Here is a 25335-nt window from a genome sequence, read left to right on the forward strand (position 1 = left end):
AAAGGTAACCAGTGTTGAGCAGAGTTTTGATCAGGTGGCCTCCAGAGGTAATTCTATGGTATTGTCATGAAAGTACATACCTGAATATACACACACACACACAAAAACCAAACAAGTGAAAACAGAGGTATGGGTAGGGTACTTGCAATGATCAGATTTAGGACCTGGCCTTTGTTTTTAGGAAATTCAAATAGTAATATGACTGTAAGTAGAGTTCCAATAGGGTAATGTCCATAACAGGTGCAGAATAGCAAGAAGGAGTTACAGACACTTAAATAAGTATTTCCTTTGACTGTTCCTCTTAAAGAGGCATATTTGGGTGACAGCTAGTCTTCCTCTCTTCTGAACAGAAAGGTTCTCTTCATTCAAAACAGTGCCCATTCATAGATAGGTTCTTGTCATGCATTACATGCATGTATTTTGCAATAAGCAAGAATTCTCTCTCACTGGTGGGTTACAATACTAAGAAGAGGGACAAAGCCATAGAGATCAGCTTTTAAATTTAAGCTTGTGTATCATTAAGAGCTGTTTTCTCTGTCAGACAAATGTCCACAGCTGCTCACCCCAGAGAACCCACAACTGAGGTTGCTTAATGAAGAGAAATGTATAGATGGGAAAACAGATGGCAAAAAGAAAGTTAGTGAAGAATAAAATAAATGCATTTGTACATAATTTTCAAGACCAAGTCATCTCAGATGCTTACTTCTATGCCTCTGTGGCACAGAACTAATTTGATTTAAACATGTAGAATTGGGATTACACAAGACTTTCACAGGAAGGCAAAATTTCATACAGTGATGGCATTACTGAGTGTTTCCACAAGATTGACATAACCCAGAAATTAAGGAGAAGATTGTAAAAATCTTGTCAAAATTACTTGCAAAAATGACAGGAAAGCTTATTAAAAAGTGATGAAATTTGCTCTTTCAGATTCAGACTGATACTGCTAGCTACCTTAAATTGTACTTTACTCTTAATACTGCAAAGCTTTTGCTTGGACTTAGCTTAATGACTATTGATTTCAATAGCACTGTTGATAAGAAAGAAGTAAAATAAGGACAGATATTTAAAGTCTGCAGGATCTGCTGATTTTTTATCGTTCCAAATGAAATATATTGAAGATGGGGCCCCACTAGATGCAATTTGATTATATTTTTTGAGATTCATCATTTTGGTAAATTGTTAATTTGTAAAAGAAATAAGCATCATCTGATCTTTGTTTCTTTATATTGATGCTTTAATGCAACAATGGTAGAGCTACATAAAGCGTTTTCAATTAAAAAAAAAGTCAGAATGACTATTTCCTCTACCTGGTTCTGTTTACAATATTTTACAGTAGGAAACTCATCCACTGACAATATATCTTCAATTAGACAAGCCTGCTGTGCTGCTAGTAATTGTGAAGTGGATTATTGTACCAACAAAGAAAACTCTTCTCCAACATTTGCATGAAAGCATAGTAGATGGGGAATTGTGCCCAGATTTTGTCTCTTTAGAGATTATGAATGTTGTATTTCAGAAGTATTGGGATATTCAGACTACATTCAACTGTCAAGATAAGCTGAGCAAGAACCACCATAGGACTCACAAGCAGAGCTGTGACATACTCCATTTTGAGAATCCATTGTGTTTTCTGATGTGGGCAGAAAATTAAAGGGTTGCCTGACAGTGTCTAGTCATATTGTAACAGCACTGGGCTCTAGCAGCAATAAAGATTCTCTGTTGTAGACAGTGTCTACACTGTGTGTAGTGAGGCATTAGCATATTTATATTGGACCAGAAACCATTATAATAATTATATTGATAGTGAGATTGAATGATCATTCTCCAGAGGCTGGCTCTGTACCCTGTTTTCTTGAATGGTGCAGATGAGTCCTTGGGGGTTAGTGTGCCCTGACTCAGGCTTGTGTTTGTGTCAGCTCTGTTCACTAACCCCATGCTGCCTGCTCCATAAGGAGTGCTTGTCAAATCCCCTTGCATTCAGGCTCAACATGGCACAATACAATACAAATGTTGTGCCTGCAGGACACTTGAAATGAAGCCACTGGCTGGATGTGCCCACTCTCCATGGTTAGAGAATTTATAGCGGATCCAAGCTTAAATCTTCCTTGTGTCTGATGGGATTCATATCTGAAAACCTCATTTTGCACGAGAATACCTTAACTACCAGGTGGGGCAGAGATTTTAGTACCTTGTAAGACAACTGTTCTCCTCACCTCAAGTTACATGTGTCCTAGTCTATCTCTAGCAAAAATACCCTCCAAAACCAGTCCTGGGCTTAGTCCTGTCTGTTAGGCAAAGTAGCACAATAAAGAGTTTGTATTCACAGACTTATCTTTTTTCTTTAAATAAGGAGGTTGTATAAAACCCTGTTGAAATAAGTCCTTATCTTGTGCTATCCTTCAAACCATGGCAATGGGAACCAAAGTTGGGCAACAAACCATAATCATAATTTAATGGAATGAATGATCATGTTTTAGAGACTGGGTCCATGCTTTATTGGTACAGATGAGTCCTTGGGCATTAGTGTCCCCAACTGAAGAGACCTAGTTTCTTGCCTTTGTCCCAAAGCCCCTTACATGGAACAGTCACTGGCTGTAACATACAAAGGTGAGACTCCTACTGGTGGAGAAAACATGTCTTAATCAGTCCTTTGTGGTGGAAATTCTGTGAAAGATACTGGGCTGAGTTATGATTTATTTAAAAGCCTGACCTGATAGGAGTATGTGTACTATGCATCAGAACTCCAGGTTCAGAAGAGGTTTCTATAGGTATAAACCTGCATGAAGCTGCCATATTCTGCTGTACCCCAGGAAGGACGGGGGGAATCTCATAGAAGGGAAGCTGGCAGAAGTGGGATGCCTCTCTCATCTTGCAGAACTTCCCACTCAGAGGAAAAATGAAACAGATACATTTTCGAGGTTTTCAAAATTTAAATCAATTTTTCCCAAACCTCTTTTTACAAAATCTTTCCGCCTTACCCAGATCAACGCAGGGACCACCGGTCAGACAGGAACCAAGAGGAAGTTTATTCAGGGGAACAGGTTTATATGGACTTTGGAGGGATACAAACTCACCAATAAGGGACAAGGGGGGAGTCTGGCTTTGGGCCAATAGGAGTAAGGGGATTTACATTCAATGGGAAAGGATTTCAGGTAACATGAGGTCACAGTCTTTCTCCCAGCCCCGTGGCCTGACAGGGAATTCTGTGAAGAAGAAGAAATGACAATGCAGTTTTTACATTTAGTACATTCAAACCACATTAAAAACCTCAGTTGTTAAAGCATTCTCAGTGGCTGGTGGGTTTTCTTCATCAGCCCATTTTTGACATGACATTCTCCAAGCCATGTATTGAGAATGCATTGCCACACCTCAGCGCCATACTTATTTAATGATTTCTACAGTACAGAGCTGCTGTGCGGAGAGAAGGGTTCATAGGCAGTAATCCTATCCAAGGTCTTACTCAGGCTACAGGGCCCTTCCTGTTCTTACTCTCCTCACTCCCAGTAGAGTTTTATACTGGGATGGAGAATTCTTAGGCCTGAAATTCCATTCTGAGTCTTATAAACTTTTTCTGACTAACTTTTCTTCAAAGCCAGCAAATCCTTCCATCAATTTGTTTTTGATGGTGATGTTTCTCAGCAATGAAAGAAACAGCACTGACTCATCAGAAAATCCCTTTGGGTCAGACTTTTATTGCATTGTACTTATAGATCTGCAGGGAGTAGAGGGCAGGGAGTGTAGAAAATTTTGCTCATGCTCTTGATTTTCAAAAGCTCTAAGGATGTATGACAAAGAAAGACAAAGATGATTTTCCTAAGTATATATGCTTTAAAATGGACCAAGAGATTTAGCATCAAAATCACCTCTCCCTAAACACAAGGTGACAAACTGACATTCAAAGAAAATGGCATCAGCTCACTCTGCCAGTATGTGGTAGTAAATTCTCAATTCCTTATGTAATTCATGATGATAGGTACATGTCAAGTCTTTGCTGCACGTACCAGCAAAGAAATAAAATATGATAATAAAAAAATCTGGTGACTTCTTACTGAAAAAATCTAAGGTAAGGACGACCTACCTAAAAGAAGTCACATATGTTAAATCCATTAATTTTATGTTATTAGAAGGACTGAATAGATGTTGCATGAAAAGTGGCTGACATTTTCACATATACCTTTTTTTGTTTCGTTAGTTTTGTGCTCAAAAGCTACTGCATTTTTATGGGATTTTGTAGGAAGCCAAAAGGCTAAGATTTTCAAGAGCAGAGGTGTCACTGAGGAAAGTGAGCTCTGAAAGTCAGTCTGTTAATCACCTATATTGTTTAGGCCAAGACTTAAACAACCAGAAATATTTCATTGCCTCTTTGAATTCCAGTGACATCTTAAAATACACCATCCACTTTCTGCCAAACATATTGCTATTGGGCAGGCTAATAACCTCCTAATAACTGATACTCTTCCACAGATCTATGCGGAGTCTTTGGCCAAACTCATAACTGTTGTTTAGCCAGGTTTTATTTAAGAACAGGAAAGACTGTGCCAGACCAGGACCAATAATCCATCTCCCCCTACATCCTCTCTCTGACAGTGACCAAGAGCAGGCTTGTTGGAAAGCATATAGGAACAAGATTGCCACACAGTAATAGTTCTCTGTGGTATTCTCCTAATCTCAAAAAATTAGTGTTCAGCTGTCTTCTGATCCAGTGTTGTTATGTTTATGTCATATGGTCCTCAATGGGTTTTTCTTCCTTGTGTTTTTCTGGTCATATATTGAACTCATCTTATTTTTTTACTTCCCCAGTACCCTGTTCCAAAGGACTGCTGCCATCAGCAAGTGACATTTGATACCTCCAGACCCTTAGGAGATTTCTTCATTAAAAACTTACCTATGCAACTACCTTCCAATCACAAAGATTGAAAAATTAGCAGATACGTTTTCCGTGGATATCTCTCTGTGTCAGATTCCTCTTTGAAAAATGCAGCCACATTCTTACAACATGTAAGGATGCAGCTTATGAGTCACTGCGATGCTGTGCCAAGTCTGTGGAAAAACCCATTGGGAGAATGAACAGCTGAACAGCATGCTGTACATGAATTTGAGGCCCAGATAATGAATAATGAGGAGAAAACAAATTGTCAGTGGGATGCTCATTAAATGAGCACCATCCTCTAGTGTACTGGACAAGCATAGACAAGCTTGTTATTCATTTCTGTAATTAGAAGCAGTGTCCTCACTGATGTGCAGAAATGTGCCAAATTCAGGTGACTCCCATTAGACTTTTCAGTCTTAAAGTGTTGTTTCAGTGTAGCTTGTGCATGTCCCAACTCTGAAGTAACACCTTCCTCTTAAAATGAGCCAGCTGCTTATTACAAATGGGCATTGTATTTCTTGTTTTTAAGCTCTAAAACACACAAGAGAATCAGTTTTGAGAACAGCTGAGTTGATTATTCAGAGGATTTCATTTCACAACCTACCCATTTCATTATGGATAGGCCAGTGCAAATATTATTTCTGTAAATGAAAAAGACCAGTGATAATACTGTGACCTGTAGAGATTGTATGTGCTAGGGTTAACTGGAGTGTTTATCAGGCTCATCTTGGTAATGAAAACCAGCTGCTCTTTGGTCACAGCTACCAGTTCCCATATAAAACTAAATTGTGTTTTGTACAGGAAAATATGTTGGTGAGATGTCCCAGGCTGGTAAATACAAAAGGGATGGATTTATAAACCTCCCTGAAAGCAGTATCCTCTGACATTTATATATGTATACATATTTGTAATTATTGAGGAAAGGGTGGAATATTGATGCCAACTGTCATACTGCATTAGCAAAGAACTGTGGGTGAACAAATTCAGATGAGATCTAAGTAGATTTTTAAAGTAAACTCTCCTTGTTCTGTCAGCTGTTTTACTTCTTGTTTAGAGATGGCATAAGCTTCCTGTTTGTTATGGGTTCACCTAGGTGGGCCTAGATTTGAGCTCTGGAGTTTGGACTAGGCCGAAGCTGTCAGCTGACTTGAGCTGGGCTGAGCTAACAGCTGACCTCTTCTAGCCAGTAATTTTGTATTCCATACCACATTATGACATCATCTCCAGGGAAGTAGGAACCAGTGTGGGAGTGGTTAAGTCAGTCGCTTCTCAGCCCTCCTCTTGGGAGGACGCACGATGCTGTCCCAGGGGGGATGGAGAGGACCAGGCCCATCACTGGCTCACAGGGTACCTCAGGAAAGTAAAATGTGTTGTTCTGGGTCTCTGCTTTCTGCTTGAGTTTGTCTCCCTGGAGAATAAGCTTCTTCTTAAGTAATGTGTAGTTAAGACAGTAAAGTTTGTGTGTTCGTTAAGTGAGGAATTTGTTGTGTGTTGCAGACTTGTGTGAGTGTGTATTTGTAGTCTCTTCTAATTGTCTCTTCCTTTCTGTAAAAATATATGTAGTTTTAGCATAAATGTGGTTTTGAAGTTTTTTTTTCCTTTCCTCTCTTTTCCTCCCTTTCCCTGGTGTTAGGAGGGAGGCTTTTCTCTCTGTGCTTGGGGGAGTTGGCAGTTGCTTATCTCAAACCAAGACACTGTTGTTTGAAAGATTGCCTTTTTCCTCTCCAAATCTTGCTTTCCTGTGGGTAAAGGAAGGTATTACTGTTCCATAGGTGTTCACAGGACCTGGCAAAAGAGTAATAGTGGAAGTTAATACTAGAGAAGGTGGAATCTAAGTTCATAGGCAGATGAAAATTCAGAAGTCCTGTAGCCTATGGCAACTAACTGGGGCAATATTCCATCATAGTCTGGTGTCACCATACTGAAAAAAATTATGGGAAATACACATTTTTGAATTTCACATTAATAAACAAGGCAGTATAAAGCCAAAAAGTGAATGAGTGAAGCAAATTTAAGTAAATATAAACTGTGACAAAATTGAATGGTTTCAAGTTTTCTGGATATAACAGTCTTTGGACATAATTCTTAGCACAGGTATAGAAAGATCTTCCCACCATATGTCTAGAATGGCAAAGCCGAAGTAATTACAGTGGTTACTGTTAGGCCACAACTTGGAACTGAAAATGTGGTATATCTAATTTCTTAGTGACAGAAGCTGACTTTTTCTGTGACAAGGAAACACATTGAGGAAAGCCTGATATGAGCCAAAGCAAAATCTTACAACCTTGTTTTTTCAGCTGTTAATACAAGTAGCCATTGCTCCATAACCTCTTTCTTGCAGAGGGTTAATCTTCTGCACATGCTGAGGGAGGCAGAAGCTAAGTGCAGTGTAAGTAGTAAGGTCCATACTGTGGCATTACCGATGCATGGCATTCCACATCTGTGCTGTACATTCAGATGCTCTGTATGATTATACAGTAGGCAAGACAGGATGCATGAAGCCAAAAGGAGAAGTCCCTGGCAGTGTATGACTTTGAGGGCCCAGGGGGGAAGGAAATCTGTGTGGTTGCTTTGTGGTCCACAGCCTCTGCTTCTCCTTGCCTCTTTGTTCACCTATCTTGAGACAGTAGGATGCAAACTGAAGGAACAGTCCTTGCGGTAGGCATCCTCTCCAGGCAGGGGCACATAGAGTTTTGGGGTTGCCCTTCTGAGATGCCTAATTCTGAGTGGTGGCAGTAAATGGAAACTACATTCCCAATCCTAGTTATAGGACACTTGAATTTTGGCAGCAAAATATGTAGAATGTTGCCTCCCTCAGCCCTTTCCACTGCTCAGCTTTAATGGCAGCAGTCTGTGAGGATTTGGTTTTGGCAGTGGGGTAGTACTAATTTTTCTGTGAGTATTTGAAGTTGGACATAGGCTGACGGCTGATGGCAACTGTGGAACGATGTAATTACCAATGACTTGTGGCTTCTCCAAATGAGGTTGTAAATCCCTGTAGGGTCTGACCTGGGGTTGCATAGCCATAACTTGTACCAATAATTTGGCTTTCTGCAGCAAGTGTGTGAGAGCAAAGCCATGGAACCAGCAAAGGCTGCTGAGCAGCAAATCCAACATGTAGGAACAATCCATTCACCTGCTCCTGCATGAGCAGGAAATGCCTCTTTTTTCACCTGCAGCCTGCTTCAGAGTGAAATGGTAACTTGGGTGGTGTGAGTAATGAGAGTGCGCAAGTGGCCTGCTTGTACTGAGAGATCTTGGTTGACATTGAGAGGCAGAATGTCAAAGATGGGTGGTAAGAATAATATGAAAAGAAATTGTGGGCAACTCCGTTGCTGTTCCAGCAGCTTTGTTGTCAAGACACTGCAGGAGCAGACTGGCAGCTGAGCTTTGGGCATATTTGGGTTGCTAAAAATTGCTCAGGAGGGGCATTCATAGGCAGAAGGTCTACGTGGTGGACTGTGAGAGTCAACTGGCAGCGTAGACATAGACCTTACTGAAGGGGGAATCAAACACACAGCTAACTCACAACAGACATTTGTTGTAGTTACCAACCAAAGATTTCATCTGCTCTTCCATCATCACTGTAATTTCGTTTTACCACACACTGTGCAGAAGGCTATTTTGTATCTGGCAGTTCTTTTCAATAATTTTTGGCTACTCATTTATATTTAATGTTAGATCCCTGAGAAAATAACAAGAAATGAAAAGCAAGTTGTAGAGGTGCTTTAACAGTGTATTATCTGGTATTACGACCCATCTGGGTATGTGATTAACATTTAGGTTTAAACATCTTGAAAATAATTTAACACTTCCCCATCTTTCATTTTTTTCTCCTCCTCTCCTTTCCCAAAATACCAAGCACTTCAAAGAGTGATCTAGTTAAAAATTTAAAGCATATCTACCTGCTTCAAAATGCCCGTGTAACTTCTTAACATCAAGGGAGACGCTGATGTATGATAAAATTTTTAATTTCAGCATTCTTTTTATTCACATAGGGAAAAGAATGGAAGAAATGTTAGCTTATTTATTGTCAGGAAACATTAAAACTTCTTTACTGTGCACTGCACTGTATTTTGTTTTGCTTTGTTTTAATTTTTAATAGTCTGTGTTCTGATTGCTGCTTGTTAAAGAATAAAGAGGATTCTTTAGTCATGGGAATGCAGAGATGTTTATTTCCACTTTGGGAGTATAACATACTTTACAAAAAATTCATCTGCTTTCAGATGCTGAAGCACCTGGTGTCCCACGCTCCACCCAAGATTATAAAAATATTTGAAACTGCAGGAAGGCAATACAGCTGTGCAGGCTTATATGGGGTCTTGTTGATTTAATTAAGTTCAGAAAAAGCAGCCATACCAATAAATGTGTAGTTGCTTGAATGAAAGAGGTGCTGTTTGCTAAACTACAGTTTCCCCACTTAATTATCTGGTGGTGTTATACATTATAGTCTACCATCATTTCTCTGGCATCATGACATAACCAAATTCTGTTCTTCATTGAAATCATGTCTCAGATGATTACTTTGGAAGAGTGAAAATGACACAGTGAGGAGAAATTCAGATCCAGATCTTGCTGTTGATGTTCGTGGCAGTGCAACCTGGTGAAAAGGGGGAAACAAAATGAAAACAAGACAAATTAAATTTTCTGCCTTTATGTGGGATCCTCCTTGGCAACAAACATTGTCTCTTGTACAAAGAAGACCTTCATGCCTTGATTTGCCAGGCAGTTACATTACACAGTTACAGGAGAGAGCCCTGCCTGAAGGATACTATGTATATGGGACAAAGAGCAGTGAATGTTTCAGTGGATGGAATTCAATTCTCGGAAGGTGGATGCGTCACCTCCTGTTGGTCCAGCTGGGGGAAGACTCCAGCAGTCATCCTGGAAACAGGAAGAGTGACACCACATTAAATGAGGGAGCTGATAGAGTGAAGTTTAACGTTCAGGAATAAATGAGGATACAGAAAATGGTATTGTGTAAAAATGGGTCTATGTCTGACAGACAATATTGAAATACAAAGGAACAGCTGTTCCTTACAAATGCAATTTTTCTGCAAACCCCCAGTGTATGAAAGGAATAGGGAATTTTCAGCCTTCCTGAAACTTCAGAATCCCAAACTATTTGGAAGAGTAGACAGAAATCTATATGGGAAGCTGTTTGTAATTTCCTTCATTACATACCATATGTGGCAAACTTCCAACAGTGAAGTGTAACAACCACAAATCATTACGTGATTAGTTAGCAGAGCATGTCTTGGTATAGAGGTGGTAAATCTCCACTAAAGGCACAGCACGTGAAGCAAAGATCATAATTTCACTCACTGGTCTTTAGTTTCTTGTGCTGGAAAATCAGTTATAATTTGATTACATAATGCATTGATAGATGGAAAATTGTTTTCACATATTTGCTCTTTATCCTGTTTGAAGTATTCCTGGCTAAACTCACTGGCAGTGCTTTCATGTGGTAATTCTCTATTTGCATATTGTCAGGGGAGGACTCTGAAACTTGAGAAATCTTTTAAGTGAAGTTTAATATAAAAGCGCTGTGACAGAATTTCTGGAAACAGAATATACCAATGACTGAAAAAAAAAATGGCTGTGCTTAGCGTATGCAAACTGAGTGGAAAGATGGAGTATCACCACCCCTTTGTTACATATTTTTGCTTACTAGCAATGCAGTTATTGTGAAAATGTGCTGAATCAAACCTCATTTGACTGGGTAATGAATGAGGCTGCTGCTTCACAGAAGAGTTTGCTATAACTTCTGTGCTGGAAAGCATATGGCATGAGAGAATATAAACCACTCTGCAGACTTAGGCATGGTTAATGCGAGTGTTGAGACACTGACACATATTCTAAGAGCTGTGTAACTTCAACTCTTTACATGCTTCTGTCTCTGTCACCAGTGATATGAAACAAAAAGAAAGCTAAACTGATTTGTAATTACTTCAAGTACACAGAAGCATCCTGGCTAAAGGTGGTTTCCTCAGCTTGCTTAACTATCAAAAGCTGCTGCAAAGTTTGGTATAATAATTTCCTGTGATTTAGAAACACATCATCATATAACCTGTGCCTGAAAACATGGTGCTCAAATTCATGTGTGAAACTGTACTTTTCAGGACTTTGTCCTCATACTTTGCTACATAGGCATAAATGAGTCTGAATGGACTGGAATAGCGTTTTCTTAGGGAATCAGCTGATGACTAGTTATATGGATAACTCTAGCTGGCTGGGGAAATCTCACCCACAGAGCTCATCACAGTGCACTCTGCACCTACTGAGCCCTTCAGAGCAGCACCAAAATAGAAATCACTGCATGCAATCTCATGCCATTGAAACGCATGCTGTTGAATTGTGTCGGGTGATGGCCACTCTGATAAGGCCTGATGGGTTGAAGGAGATGCCTCAGTCCCTGAAGGGGTGCTCCAGCTGAGGACAAAGGCTTTCAAACTGATAAGATTAACATAGGGTGGAGCGTTGTTTAAGGAATGACATGGCCCCCTCTTCGATATCTTCTATGACTGCTCAAAGGAGCCACCTCGCCTCAGGCATCTGAATCACCATCACCCTCCCAATAGATTGACTTAGCCACACAAACCACGTGGAAGAAAAAAAAGGTATAAAAAGTGTTTGGAGTTTAAACTCCAGGAGGAGAGGGAGAAATGCCAATGTCTCTGTGAGGGTAACTGCTGCAGCTTCTCTTGGAACAATGTAGGGGTGAGGAGAACATGTGCTTTCTATTTTTTCTAACTTTACTTTCTTAACTTTACTTTCTTCCTTTCTTGATTCTTTATAAGCATTTCTTGTTGCTACCTTAATATTAATGACAGTAACTTGCTTCACACTTTGCTACTTTATATTGGTTTTTGCTTTTTGCTATTATTGCTTTTTGCTATTCTTTATAAGACCAGCTCTGTTTTGCTCTATAGTAACTTGCTTCACTTTCAAGGTGTAGTTTCTTTCTTTTTTCAACATGTATGTTGATAAGAAGCAGCTCTGCTCTTCCCTTTTGTTTTGCGTTACAGAGAGAGTGGTGTGCAAAATATTTTATTTGTCTTATGTTCTGGATAAATGTTTTAGGTGGCTGTGTTTTTAGTTAGTAGTTCTTTGTTGCTAGTTTCTGTCTGTTGTGAAAATGGGATACATTGCTGTATTGTAACTTTAGTGTGTTTGTCTTTCTGTCTGTTGTTAAAATGGGATATATTGCTGTATTGTAACTTGAGTTTAGTATGTTTGTCTCTGTAGAATGTGTTTTGTCCTGGTTTCTTTTGGGGTCTTTTATCATCAATTAAATACAATCTTGCAGCTGAATGTTATCACCGGCAAAGCAGAACCCACAATAACTGTCACATATTTGTATTAATAAATGTTATTTCGGGAGCTGTTGTGAGAAAAGTTCTTTTCTGGCATTAAGTGTGGCTTCATGTTAGAAATCAGAATCCCCTCCAACCTGTGGGCTGTCCGTTAGTTGACAGACAGTGTTGGGGAACATAAGGCTCTAATTGTCTAGAAGCGCTTATTGCTAATAATATTTCTCCCTGGTTGAAGTAAAGCTTCACATCAGAGGTCAGAACCCCTTCCATCCTTTGTGCTGTCAGTTAGAGGACAAACAGTGTTGGGTACATAAGGATCTGATTGTCTGGAAGCACTTATGGCTAATAGCTTTTAATTAATACAGTTAAGACTAGAAATCTTTGCATTTCTGTCTCCCTCTTCCCTTTCACGTGACAATTTGTTAAGCATTTGATTACTTCAGGGTTTTCTGTAGCCCTTATTACTCAAGAATCTGTGTTTTTCAGAGTTAGTAGCTGTGTTTTTATAAAAAGCTGGCTAGATGAACCAGACTTTCTGTAAATGGAAAAGAGCTACGGAGGTTGAAATGGAAATGTCAGTGATTTTGATTTGCCAGTCAGAGGTGTATAGTACCAATCTTTCTTTGGGCCATGAAGTTAAGCATTTTGTTCTGCTCTGCTTAGACTGAGCAAGAGGACAAATGAAAATATGTAGAAATCTGTCTCTCAGGTGAGGTACCCAGACCAAACCTAGAGCACTTCATATGTGCAGTTTTATGCCTCCCTGTGCAGTCGTCATATGTTTTAGCTGCAAAGGTAAACATGGTTTCTATTGATCATGCATAAACTGTACTTTTGAAGGGTCTGCAATTGCCTGGATTTGTTAAGCTTTTCACTGAGCAGGAAAAACAATTACTGACAGACAAGCTGTACTGTCAGTTCCAGCTATGAAGTATGTACTTTAAATTTCAGGATTTTGAAGTAAAGTTGCCAAAATTTACCAGAACTGAGTGTTATTTGTTTCTCTTCTTGATTCAGTAAGGACTGAGAGGGATAAATCCTAAAGCCATACCACCCAGCATGTAAAATTTGATCCTCAAATGGTGATGTTTGGGAAAGTCATAAAGCGAAATGCAAGCTGCAGAATATGAAGCTGTAGGTTGGCAGCATTCTGGGCTTTCAGCCTGCTGGCATAATTTTGTTACACACTTCTGCTAAGTCATTTTCTTGTATTTGCTGTATGTTGCTACACTTATATGCTTTTATGCCAGGAATGTATTTACCTATATATATTTTTTCCATGAAACAGTGATCTATCTGCATATACATGCAATGCCGACAGATGGACTATAACTCAGTCTATGTAGTATCAACAAACCTATGCTCTTTTTTTCCCCCTCTACATTTACCTTAAATAGTGTTTTGAATGCCACCATCTGCACAGCAGTATCCCCCAGCAAAGCCTGCTGTTCGTAAAAGCTATTAACTGGAAAACTGCCTACTCTGAAACAAAGCCATCCTACTTACCATTTTCTCAAGTGCTCAAGGAAAAAAAGAAACTAATAGATGTCATGAGGTATTTTGGTGTTACTTTAGATAAACATAGTTGTGAATTCTAAAGCTGTAACTCTTTTATATCCACCCCGTTAATTAATAAAATTGCTTAAATATAGGTTAGACACCCATATAAATGTTTTCTTAATAAGTTTCAGAATGGGCTCACAAGCATGTCTGAAGAGTAGTCCTTCCCGACACAATGCCAAGTTCCAGCTCAGACTCACTGGCTGACCTCAGCTGTGCAGATGCGTGAGGTGGGGACAGCTTTACAGTCTTCCTATTCTATTCAATTCAAAGGAGAAGGATTTAATAAGTGTTGTAATTTGAAAAGATTTTGCAGTTCAGAAAAGCTCTTGAAAATCCTTGCTGGCAAACTAAATAAATGATCCTTTATTGCATAGCTCCTTTGTGTGGCTGCAGGGAGTTTAACAAGGACCTCTGCTGTTCGTTTAATTTACTACATCCCCTTACAGTTCACTCTTTCCTTTCTTTCTTTCTTTCTTTCTTTCTTTCTTTCTTTCTTTCTTTCTTTCTTTCTTTCTTTCTTTCTTTCTTTCTTTCTTTCTTTCTTTCTTTCTTTCTTTCTTTCTTTCTTTCTTTCTTTCTTTCTTTCTTTCTTTCTTTCTTTCTTTCTTTCTTTCTTTCTTTCTTTCTTTCTTTCTTTCTTTCTTTCTTTCTTTCTTTCTTTCTTTCTTTCTTTCTTTCTTTCTTTCTTTCTTTCTTTCTTTCTTTCTTTCTTTCTTTCTTTCTTTCTTTCTTTCTTTCTTTCTTTCTTTCTTTCTTTCTTTCTTTCTTTCTCTTTCTTTCTTTCTTTCTTTCTTTCTTTCTTTCTTCTTCTTTCTTTCTTTCTTTCTTTCTTTCTTTCTTTCTTTCTTTCTTTCTTTCTTTCTTTCTTTCTTTCTTTCTTTCTTTCTTTCTTTCTTTCTTTCTTTCTTTCTTTCTTTCTTTCTTTCTTTCTTTCTTTCTTTCTTTCCTTCCTTTCCTTCCTTTCTTTCTTTCCTTCCTTTCCTTCCTTTCTTTCTTTTCTTTCTTTTCTTTCGTTACTTTAATGTGTTCTTGTGTTGCTGCTTTTTGCAACATTTTTTTCATGCCCCACCAACATCCACCAACTCTATGTCCCATAAAAAAATTGCAAATCTTCTAATAACAGCTGGTGTAGTTAATAAGCCCGTAACTTTACCCTTGTTGAACTATGTCAAATCCCTGTAACATCTGGCATGTTTTAATTTCTGTGCTCTTTAGGGTTGAATTTTTATTTGAAATTCCAAGATATGGACCTATCAAGAATTTCTTTGCACTGTAGCTTAAGTTCCTTAAACTGCATCTTGTAAGTGTGAAGACTTTCAGTCGACAATGGCCAAATATTTATGGATTTTTTTATTTGTTTCATTTGTCTTACGCATTTTTTTAATTTTCTTTTTTGTTTTCCTATGGCGAGTATGAGAAGCACATGAATATGCCGTTTCTCCCTGCTGAGCTGACCTTTCTGTCTGTGCTACTGAATCTTTACCTATAGATTCTACTTGAAAGAGGAGATGGGCAATTTTGGACATGGGGAACATGCAAGCAATGATGGTTAGGTTAAAAATACAGTTTTGTCTCTCCTGCTCCGTCATGTGAGATTTTTGTAGCGTGCCTATTCTTAATATTTTTATTAACTCTGAATTTATGCCCATTTCTGCTTAATGATTCTTACCTTCTTACAACTGGATTTCAGTAGTTCTTTCCTACCTTTTGTACTGGGCTGGTCACACAGGTCAGAATTAACCCTCCTGAGGTTTTGTTTGTGTCTCACTTAGTTTCAAACTCCTGCCCTCCCACCTGCTCTCTCACCCTCACACCTGCTTCCCTGTTTTTAAACAAAAATCTTGTTGAGGGAGATTTGCTGGAGTGTGTCAAAGGGTTAATACATTTCTCTCTCTCACTTCAATTTAATGAATCATCTGTGTCTTTGATGCTAACTCATCTGAGACTACCCCCAAATGATATATGATCTGTTTAGGCACTTTCAGGCAAACCATACCATTAGCAATGCCTCCACAGCACCCTCTCAGCTGCGTGAAAGACAGATTAAAGCATTTTATTGGTTTCACGAAAGAGATGAATATGGGGAAAGAGAAACAAAACAGAACCAATGCTCAGCTGGGGCCTCACTGTGACCACCTCTTCTCCTTGGTTCAAGGTTATACACCAGCTCACATTTAAAGTCTGACATGTATCTTTCTTTTTTGGCTAGATAGATATAACAGTATTAACATGTGTAAAGCAAAATATATGCTGGTATTCCCCCCAAAATGCCAAAGCAGTGGAAAGGATTCAAAAAGATTTATTTAGGAGGTGAGTACACTGAAAACTTACCAATCAAAAACTAGAAGTGCTGTGAGCAGCACTGGGCCTAAGAACAGGCAAACCTGTTTGTACCCTGAGCTTTATCATCGCTTCTCCTCAGCTGGCTGATGAGGCCCTGTAGCATTTCTGTGAGCGTTATCACTCTTGTACTGGGGAGTCAACTTCTGTGGAATGCATGCAGAGAAACATCTAAAACTCTCTCTGGGAAAGATGCCTCATTCCAGGCAGGAAAGCTTCTTTAGTGAAAACAACTGTCTCCTTGGTAGCAATATCTTCCAAAAAAGAGTTATTTACATTACAATGTGAAAATAAATAATTTTACTTGTGGGACTCAGTGGAAACCCTTAGCTAGAAATGGGTATGATTCTTAATGGTATGATTCTTAATATTATGATTCTTTATAATGTGATAAAAAGCAATGGGTCCAACAACATGATGGAAAAAGCCATTAAAGCAGTTGTTAGTCTGTGCACACTGGAAGACCTGCTGCAAATAAACCACTGTGTAGCTGTGTGAAAGACAGCCAGTGACTGCAGCCTGAGGGTTATCTGGCAGCTGGAGAGGTGCTCAGCCTCTTGAAAACATCCCTTCCGGGCAGAGTGAGTGAGGGTTTTCATCATATGTGTGATTTACCATCTTCTGTGTGACTCTCACCTAAGCACAGCTTTACTGACGGGAGAGGGGCATGACTACAGTTACCTCTGTCTGGGGGTTCCCAGGCAGAGGGTTGTTGTGGTGTACATACAGTACACAGGAAACTGAGAGTGCCAGCATTTATAGGTCGTGAAACACAAATGTGTCAGCACTTGCTTCATGGGAGTGACTGCACAGCACCATCCAGAAAACTCAGTGCTTAATGGCTGTTATACATGCACACACCCCATAAACCACCTGACATTTCTGGATGATCAACTGCCCAGTTGAAACTGTATATGCCTGGAGTTGCAAATTGTCAAGAAATCGCAGGCCCAGGTATGCCATTCTCTCTGACCTTGCTGAAGGAAATTTGGACATGTTATAATCTCTGGAGAGGTAAGGCATGTGCTTCTCCCACTCTAGTTCAGAGCAAAGACTCTGTCTGCATTGCCCTGTGTGCTAGGCTAGTTTATGTCCCCCTCCACACACTCTGAAGGAAAGAACTGTCATCTGCAAATATGGTTGGTTTCTAAAATACCTGTAAATAACTACCAGAAATTAACAACATATTTTATTATTTTATATGGTGCAATGAAATTTTGCCTTTTTCTTGACTGTCATGTCTATTATCAGGTGTGTAAATATGCTTTGACAATGGCAGTGAACTTAGAGAGGGTTCTTTATGAGGCTGAACTCCTACTACTGACCTACACACATGTGTCCTGGCTGCACAGAGGACCAAGAAATAAGACTCTTGTGAAAAGGGAGAGAAAGGGAATAAAACCACTTACTGTTTTAATTGAAATTTGAATTTAGAAAATTAATGGCTTTCACTGTGCAACCAGTGCAGTACTGGCACTCCAGGGTAAATGGTCTTGTAGCTACTAGAGATAACCAATAACAATGCCAAACAATTGCCTTTCCATGTGGAAACCTTTGAGTTGGTTATCTGACTTTATATTTTACATTAGTCATTAAACTTCTAAGTCTTTAAAAATAAACTAACATTATGTAATTCCTAGAGCAAATGGCATAATTTCAATCTAATACATTTAATTCGCTTTTCTACTTGCATGGGCACCCTGGCATGGTGCACACTTCTGTATCACTGCTGCCACTGGACTTGGAAGAACACCCTTTCTTTTGGCAGCTGCACAATTTATGTTCAGCCCCCTCTTACATACAGGTAGTTTATTGTCAGGGGGAGGTTCAGATCATTCTTTCCATTGTGTGCTTATGTGAGGTTCATGTACAATCAGATGGTACAATGGTTCTGTTGCATTTTGCCAGAGGAAGCCAACTGTTACCATGCCATCATGACTTACAACCCATGCGTTCTACATCAGCATCATTTTAATTCCACTAATAAGTTCATGTTATGGTTTTATCTTTTGGTGTGTTCTCAGATACACAGAAGAACTAGTGGAATTACAATATGTCTCTGACTCTGCAATACTCTACTTCCCCCAGTTTTCAGTGGTACTAGTGTAATACAAATCAAGTACAGCAGTATCTGAATCAGCTGGATGACTGCCAGTTTATTCCTGTAATCTTTTATGAAGCTTGTCTGACAGTCTTTGGTTTTGGGACATAAAAGACTATTTGGTGGAATATTTGAGAAAAAGATGAATGCTGTATCTAGCCATTATTTTACAAACAAATGGTGTTCTGGCATATGCCTTGGTAAGTCCATTGTATTGTTTAATTTTGTAATCTCCAAGTAAATGATACCTGGAGTGCTTGCTAAATTAATTTGGCTTTTGTTTGCATATATGAATGAGGTTCCTATTTAAATAGTTCTAGCTTATTTGGAGACTCTGCCAAAAGGAAGAGAAAATTGCATAGTGAATATACTTTTCCCAGTACTGTTTACTGAGCTTCAGCATACTTTTATATTTTTTCAAATTGTTGGTTCCAGAGGGTAGCCAGTCTTGTTTTGAAGATAAAGGATGCAGAGTCTGTCCTAAAAACAATTTGCATCTAACTTCCAGTTATTAATTCATTTCTGTTGGTTCATAGGTCCATTCAATAAGCTATTTGTCTTCATGAAAGTGCCTGCTGTGATTAAGCCAACTCAGTTTTCTGGGGCAATTTTGTTAGCTCCATAGTTCAACATCTTAGTTTTCCTACAAGGGATTTTTTTTTAGTTCTTAGGTTATTCTATTAGTCTTTCATTTTTAGTCCTCTCTTCTCCATTCTTTGCAAAATATGGATACCAGCATTATGTGCAATATTTCTGGACATGCTGTATGCAAATGTAAAAACACTTACTGCATTATTCACTGCTCTCTTTAAACAAAGGGATCATAAAAATCTCATCCATCCCTTTTGCCAGTTTCATACTGAAAATTTACAGTTTAATCCTCAAAAAAATTATATTAGCTTGATGATTATCTCACTATTGCCTCAAAAATCTTGTTTATATTTTCCAGTATTTATCCTTGCATGGCACTTAAGTCAGTCAGTCTACAATTATTTTTGTGTGTGTGTCCTTTCTCCATTCTCAGAGATAGCCACTATAATAGGCCTTCTGCCTTTTTCTGGTACTTTTGTTTTTATCCATGAATTTTGAAAGATGTAAAGATAGTTCATGCAGGTCCCTAAATTTGCTAGAGATGGTGAGAGTGGGACTAGGTGTTAGTGGAGCATAGGTAAGTAATCTCTGACTTGTCTTTGTTCTAGCCTGAGCCCTTAATAGTTTATTGCTGATCTTAATTGTGTCAGCCACCTGAGCTCAGTTTACTCTCTTAATGAAGATAGAGGCAGAGAGATTGAAAGGGGGAAAAAAAGAGATACTAAATGAATTGCCCTTCCAAAAGCCATCTGCTATCAGCTTTTTTTTTTTTTTTCATTTAGTGGAGGACCAAGTCATCCAGTTTGCTCTGATTTATCATATATAATCCACTGTAACCCTTCCTTTACATGCCTCAATTATTTTCCAAATGTTTTATTTTTACAATATTATTTGCTCCATGTTGGGCCATCTTTTCCTCATTGTGAGGAGACTCAAATTATTCTCATTTCTGGGTGAAATTACTTTCTTTTCTTTTAGCAGTGTAGAGTTTTTTTCAGTGAAATATGGTTTATGGACATTCTTCTTAGGTGAACTGCTCACAACAGTGCTTTAGAAGTGCAGTCAAATGTCACTTATGTGGTGCAAAATGGTCTCATATGATTTTAATCTGATATTCAGTTTTCCTTCTTTATTTGCCTCTGATGAAATGCCCCCAGACTTCTACAATCAAATTACTTCCTCACTAATGGAAATTCTTAAGGATCTTTTATGAAGGTCTCACTATATCAGTCTAATTTTTCCTGTAAAACTTACACAAATGCACAAATGTAATTGTTGCCCTTCAGAGACAACTCAGAGTCTTAATAAAATTTGTTAGAAAGTGACCTGTTATTTAAAGTCAGCTTTGCTGACTTCGTACATATTTCAGTGCTGCAGCTGTCAGCAAATCTGGACAGTCAATCTCACTCTTCACCTAGCATACAAGTGACTAGCTGTCAATGAGAGCTGGGATAAACTTCTGAGATATCCCAGTGCAAGATAACTTGGCTGAAATCTTACAAAATAGGATGAACAAGATCACTAGCAACATCATATAAACTGAGATCAATTTCCTCTGAATTATGATGCTGCTGGTTTGACTTGTCTCCCCTTATTTAATGTGATCTCAGATGCTCCAATCATGACCAGTGTTACAAGAACAAACCTCCCAAGCCTCATCAATAAAACTTGTAATGCAACTTTTAAAGTCATCCCAAATTCTATTACACTTGAGTTTTCCTTCTGGTTTCAAATGTTATACCACATAGATTTTACTTTTTAAATTATTGGAGCACAGCTTTGCATGTCTCCTTGGTACACTGTCAGAGTCTCCTACAGAAATGTTTGATCTTTTCAGAAAATCCTCCTTTATCTGTGGGATAAAAGAACCATCTACAATACTGTGTGAGTTCGAGTTCCTTCTCCACCTCATTTGGAACAGGATCTATTACTTCACATGAGACCTGTCTTAAGAAGTATTTGGCTGCATATCCCAAGGTGACCTACTGCACTGTCTTCAGCTGAGAATGCTCCATCTTTACAAAATATTTATTGCTGAATCAAATGTAAGCCAAGAATCTGATAAACGTCTTATGCACTAGACTGTTGGTTTCCGTGTTTGTAGCCCAGAGGATATTCAATATGCAAGCCTGAGAAACACTATGAACAACTGGTAGATAACCAGCAGATAATAATCTGATAATGTGTGAAGAATACCTTGAGGAAACAGAGTTTTTAATTAAAATCCTTACTGCAAAAGAGTCATTAGAGTTTTCCTTGGCTTGCCTCTGTACTCTAGCAACAGGAGTGCTCAGTGGAAATAATAGTCAAGAGCACCTGCTGTGTGTTGTGGGCATGACTGGTCATACTCTGAAAATGCCTTGCAGATTTGATCCTGGGAGCAGAAGAGCAGACATTAACACTGAAATCCCTTCTGGAGCTGTCTGTCATGGTTTAAACCCAGCTGGAAGTTATGCCCCAGGCAGCTGCATCCCCTCCCCCACCCATCCCTTCAGGTGAGAGAGACAAAAGTCAGAGATTATGGGTTGACATAAGAATGTTTTACTGAGAACAGTAATGAGATAAGAAAACAAACAGGAACAGCAATAATATTAATAACAAGGGTGTATAAAACAAGGTGATGGCATGCAAAAGGCTCACTGAGTCCAACCCAACACAACCATGGCTGGCACCACCCTGCCACCTTATTTACTGCTTTCTCCCCTAGAAAAGGAACAAAATGGCTGTGGACACACCACAAGACTTCTTCCCCACAGTGGTGACTTGGATGGCATAGACTAACAACTTGGACACGCACACAGCTTCAGGCTCTGCTGCTTCTTGACTACTGTGAAAAATTAATCCTTGGCTGAAACTAGGACAGAGGCTCCAGGTACAAAACACAACAGCATCAGCTAGAGTCAAGCATATATGGTCCATGAACAAGACTTAAGGAAAGGTGTTGAATAAGGAATGTTTTGAGAAGGCAGTTCCAGTATCTTGATAGTTATGCACTACCTAAGTGTAGCTATGAATCCTTGGATATGGACAACTAAAACATAATTAGGATTTTAATTTGGCTTGTGGATCCTGCATAGAAGAAATAATGTGCATAGTTTGCAGAGACCACAGTCGTACAGATCTTCAAATATGGCAAAGGCTGTCATGTTTCCACCAGTTCTGAAATGCCTGTTAGAAAATTTCTTCTGTTCTTTTTCACAGACCTCCGAATACATCTAGCAAGGATTTAGTCCCCTTAGAGTGTCTGCAGGGACTTAGCCTTTTTTCCCCAGGAAAAAAATGAAGATAAATAATTGAATAAAAATAAATTTTACAAAATTGGCTTGATTCATTTGCTTCAGCAGGGTGCCAGGTCGAACATTTTTGTGTAAACAGCCTTCCATGACTCTGACTTGCATTACAAATTATTTGTAATTTAATAGTGAGTGAAGCTTAGTGGGAGCAATTGCTTCAAACATTTGCTGCCATTAGTTTAAGGGAGAGGAAATGAGAGGTATCCAGAAGTTTTCATTTCCAAGTGAAGCAAGTCATACAGAACAGCACATGACCTTTTTAAATTGCAATATGGCATCATATTAAACAGAACCCATCTGTGTTTCCTTTGGCTTTCTATCAGTTTACATTTTTTCTTAGATGTAGTAGTAGCAAATGTCAGACCTTTTTCAGCCTCTCCTGTAATGCAAAATTAATATGTGACTGTCTGTAGGTCTATACTGCTCGGCTGACCCATTACTGCAAACCCTAAGCTGCTTGTCTTCTCAGAAGTACCAGCAGTGAACTTAAAAGGAGGCACTGTGTGAAGTGACTTTTATCAAAGTCTTTTGCTGCTGTTAATGAAGTAAGAGAATAGTAATTAATGTGAAATGATGCCTGAAAGTGAGTGGCAAGCACTAGCAGGTAATGTTGGGCTAGGTAGTCATATGAGCCACTATCACAGTATGTGATTAGACTGGGTACCAGGGAGGTGTGTTGGTGGTATCTGTGGCATCATCAACATGAGGGAGGAGGCCAGGGCTGAGCTGCCTGAGCATAGATAGGGTTTGCCAGAGCTGAGCTTGGGTTGGATGTCTGGAGTAATGGGGCCTTGAGGTCTGATCCTGCCTGTCTGAGGGAGGAGAAGGGGCAAGAGGTGCCTGAGGAGATGGTGGCAGGGCTGGAGGCCAGGGGAAAGGATGGGGCTTTGCTGGGGACAGCATTAACCATTAGCTGAGGAATGGCCTGTGAGTTTAACTGCTGATTCCCAAGTGGATGGTGGTTTCTTACTCTTGAGGATGCGAGAATTTAGATTAAAAAAGCAGGGGATTTGTGACAGTGGGGATAAGAGGTTGACATGCTGCTGAAAGGGCATGGAGGCATGAGGCCATGTGTGCCTGGAAGCGAGCTCCTCTGCAGCCTGAGCCCCTGCGGGCTGAGAGCTTCATGGCTGGCAGCGAAGCTGTGCTCAGATGGGCTGTCAAAGCTGACTGCACAGGTGTTATCAGAATGGGCCTCTAAACTGGACCCTCTAGGGAGGAGGCACAAAGAGATGAGCTCTGGAAATATGAGATTTTGAAAGAACTGCCTGTTGAATTTGTTGTGCTATGGGGCTTTGTTTTGAAGGGCTGCACTGCCAGGGAGAGGAGAGGTGGATGCTTTTGATAGCCAGGGGTGATATGGTTGGAGATGATCCCACTTCTGACATTACTTTGTCAAGCTTGGATTCCATCTGGCAGTAAGAGAACCAGGGCAAGGTGTTTGTGTTGTGCAAAATCCTGCTTGCACATCAAACAGTGGTTGTTGAAGAGTTTCTTTCAGAAAATGTGCATGTGAACCATCCAACCTGCCTCAGCTCCATGAGACTGGAGCAGATATCAGCTAAGAAGCAGAAAGACCACAGCTGGTGTTGATCGTTAAAGGAGAAATCACTCCCTAGGGGTTCTCGGTGATTCCCCAGAAGTTTCTCGTGAGAACACTTCGACTTTCACACAGGACTCCGGAGATGCACCTGAAAACATTTAGGATGAGTTCATCTAAATATTAGACTTGTGAGATATGGATTATAACCAATTAAAGTTTGTGGCTTGATGGTGTGAGGTTTAATTTAGCCAATAGAATGTAGCTTTAGCCCTATATAAACTGTGTGCATTATGTAATAAATGTCTTTCACCATAAACCTCATAGGCTTGCCGGGTGAAGTCCTTTCTCTCCACTGAAGATTGTTTACTTTAAGTGGTGTTCTGGCTGGCGAGTTTTAAGGGTTGCTGGGATCCTCCACCACCATCTTACAATGAATGACTGCAGGTTTTCAGGTGTATAAAGTGAGATTGATCTTGTTGAACTGTAGCAATGCGTCTCATCTTAAGGCTGGTATGAAAATTGATTGAAGTGACTTTCTTTCTGGAGGGACCTAGGTATTTTTTGGGGTATGAGTCTTCTTGATCATCTCTGGCATTGAAGTTGGTATTCTGTGTGTTCAGAGGGTGCTTTCTCATATCTGCTTAATGATGTAATACAATGCAAATTAATGCCTCTCCTCCAGCTGGCACACTCTGGTGGAACTCATTCACATACTCACATGTACATACACATACTCATGCTTTTCCCCTTTCTGTGATCTTGCAAAAACTCCTCAAACATAACCTCAACAGAATCTGCTTCTGCTCACAGAACTAGCAGATCCTAGTCTACTCTGCTGAAACATGATTAATGAAGGCTAAATGGATAATTTTCTTATCAAAGGGCTACTGGCAGATTAAAGACTGATTAAAGCTGATTGTTGTTTCCATATGACAGGAGGGAACTACTTGATTCCTGGTGAGCAGCAGTCATTATGAAAGTCTGTTTGCTTCCAATGACAGTGAAGGATTGGCAGAAGGATTCCTGGGAGAGTGCAAATTTTTTTCTGAGGTGGAGAAGCCAAATATTTCCTATGCAATATGTCCCAGCTTTTAAATATTATAAGGTGTATAAATGCATTGAGAGTAAAGAGGAATGGAGAACTCTTCTGGAAGCACTCAATAAATCCTTCATCAGGTAATAAACTTGCTGATATCAAAGGGCTCATCTGCTCCTTAGAGATAAGCTCTTATGTAGTTTGATACTTATCAAAGACCGATGAGTTTGCAAAATTTAGTTTGGAAATCTTCTGAGCAAAGGCCATGACAAACCATTTGTGAAAACAGCATGATATATTTCACAGATGTCAAAGCACTCCTCCTTGTAGCATCTTAGAATGTTTGAATTTCTTGCTGAAGCACAAGAAACTGGAGAAAAGAAGTAATGCTAGCTCAGACATATGCAAAATATTTTTCAGCTGCAAAGATTTGGCCACGGGAAAACCTTTATTCTGTGTCTCACAGTGCTTCAACTCTTAACAATATGCAGTGCTCCAGTCTTAAATCTATCCCTGTGTGCCATGACAGCAGTGGTTTCATCAGCTGCAGCAGCTTTCATGGTGTGCCTCCGGCCTGGAAGCTGCAGGGTATGTGGTCCAGGTTCATTCAAGACAAGTCTTGTTGGCAGCTTCTCCCACCTTGCCTTGAAGGCTGCGTTTAAGCTGGTCCTTGCCTGAT

Source organism: Pithys albifrons, chromosome 2 (assembly GCF_047495875.1).
Source record: "Pithys albifrons albifrons isolate INPA30051 chromosome 2, PitAlb_v1, whole genome shotgun sequence".
Classification (NCBI taxonomy): domain Eukaryota; kingdom Metazoa; phylum Chordata; class Aves; order Passeriformes; family Thamnophilidae; genus Pithys; species Pithys albifrons.